The sequence below is a fragment of the Mandrillus leucophaeus genome, unplaced genomic scaffold (genome assembly GCF_000951045.1).
Source record: "Mandrillus leucophaeus isolate KB7577 unplaced genomic scaffold, Mleu.le_1.0 Scaffold509, whole genome shotgun sequence".
Classification (NCBI taxonomy): Eukaryota; Metazoa; Chordata; class Mammalia; order Primates; family Cercopithecidae; genus Mandrillus; species Mandrillus leucophaeus.
In genome coordinates, this window is record NW_012105464.1 from 2581359 (window position 1) to 2583693 (window position 2335).

Consider the following 2335-nt stretch of genomic DNA (forward strand, 5'->3'; position numbering starts at 1 on the left):
TAGCAACTGTGCAGTTAATGGGTTTTGTGAATAAATTTTAAAAGAGACTACTGCCTGTCCTTAAATTCCTTGTTCTTTTTATTAAAAAAAAAAGAACTATTAAAAATGATTGACAAATTTTGAGTTAAAAAATTGTTAAAATATTCTCTATATTTAATTTCAATTTTATAATAGATTACAGGAAGATGCTTATGAAACAAATACATTTGTTTCAGTACATGTCTTTAAATGATAGACTGATAAGTATGTAAACAGCTATATAATAAAAGGTTTCCAAACGTTACCTGTAAGAAATCAGGCAAATTTTACCATAAGCAATAAACCATTCTAAGCCTTCCAAACAGTCTCCATTGCCGCACCAGCGTGGCAATAAGCTTTAACCAAGCGAAAACAAACAAACAAAAGCACTTTGCAATTTGTTGCTGCAAAATAGGGAGAGAAAAGAGTGTATAAACTTGATGGAATCACGACAGTCAATATAATTTAAGGGAAAATAAAGTTAATAAGGTTGATGGTGTTTATTGTTTAAAAAGTCGAATTCTGCTGTTTGCTTGGGGCTCTGGACACCGTACCACTGAACAAATGGAAAACTCCACAGAGTCTCACTATCTGCCAGTGGGGGCGCCGTCCAAACTCATGGCAAATAAACGGAGTCAGGTGCTCACCATCCACAACAGGAGGGCGTTTTATTTTCATGCATGTGGATGAAATACAATTTCTCCAGCAAACTCAGCAAAAACTGTTCAGGGGCAAAACTGAACTCTGCACTTAAAGAAAAATAGAAAATGAAAACACAAAATACTAAAAAGTAAATAAACACTCTGCGTCAGCACACTGGTATCAAAACACATCCACAGCACGTCCTAAACCTACGGGAAACAATCCTTGCTTATCAAAGGTGCATATCTAAATTCAATAGCTTACCAATGTCTTCTTGGGAGTAGGACAAAAGGGAACAGAAAACCCACATTAAAAAAAAAAAAAAGTTTCTTTTCCCTAAATGTTTTCCTGAAGCGGCATTTGAAGTAGGGAGGGCGTCAGTCGTCCTTGTCATTCTCTTCGAAGTCATCATCCTCCTCCTTGTCCTCTCCGACATAGGACACCGGGGTCTCCGTCCTGGAGCCGCTGTGCTGAGACACGTTGGAGCTTGTGGCCAGCACCCCATCTGCACCGTTGGTCAGGTCACTGGCAGAGAACCTTGTGCCTTTAGACGTGGAACCTGCCGCTGTGATGAACACGCCTCCAACAGTTCCCTGAGCCATTTCTGTCACATACGGCTCCAGCGCCTTTGGGACCAGACTTCGGGCCATTTTAAGGTTTTCAGCAGAGCAGCTCCCGGACTCCAGCCAGCAAGCCATGCCCATCCGCTTCAGCACTTCTATGTCACCGTGGATTTCAAACGTGTTGTCAAAATTAAATAGATACTCGAGTTTGTCGTTGGAGATGCTGCAGTCGATGACGGTCTTCTTGCTGGTGTTGACGATGATGAAGGGCAGGTGGATGACCGAGTTGGGTGGTGGCGGCCGGCTGGCCTGCTGCTCAGTGTGCCGATTTCTCTGCACCAGGTTCTTGAAGGCAATTTGCTGTAGAATAAGTTCTTGAAGTTGAGACTGTTTCTGTTTTATTCTTTCAAGTCTCCTCTGTCTTTCTACCTCTAAGTTCTGACATTCCTGAGCCGAGTTGGTGGGCAGACCAATCCACTTAATCTCCTTCTTCTCCTTGGAGATGATGTTCATGGCCATCAGCACGTTTAAGGCATCATAGACGCGCCGTCTTATGTTCTTCTGGTCATAAGCTGACTCGTTTGGCAAGATGTGGTTGTCGGCAGCACTGAACTCTGCGACCAGCTCGTCAGCCACTTCGTTGTAGGAAGTGGTCCCTTTCCTCTGCACCTTCTCGCAGACCTTCATGGAGAAATGCCGCAGGCCCTTGCAATTCTCTCCCTTCCTGATGCGCTTCCCTGCAGACCGAGGTGAGGAGTCAGAAGGCTGGTTCTGAGAGGCAAAGTGAGTGCTGGGGGGGTGTGGGCTTCCTACCACCAGGCTGTTTGACGCTGCAGGTCTCTGAGGCATACCAATCACCACTTGCTGGGCAATGCTGACATTGGACTGTCCAAAGGCTTTTGGCAAAAGCTGCTTCCCGAGCGGGTTGACTGTGGAGGGGTGAACGGCCACGAGGGACACCACGCCTTTCCCGGGACTAAGGTTCTGATCTATGAAGACCTTGAGTTCTCCGTTGGCTTCAATTAGACCGGCATCTTTTGCCATGTTACCAGATCCGGGAAATCAATGCTACAAATGTTCACCTTCCCAGAGAAGAAAAATGATTTTTCTGG

At 44.9% G+C, this 2335-nt stretch overlaps 1 pseudogene across 1 annotated transcript; it reads right to left on the bottom strand.

The window, feature by feature from the left end:
• Window positions 1-503: 503 nt before the first annotated feature.
• Window positions 504-2335, bottom strand: LOC105551146 (annotated as a pseudogene). Its single transcript, XR_001007825.1, has one exon. The product of XR_001007825.1 is annotated as a transcription factor Dp-1 pseudogene (transcript).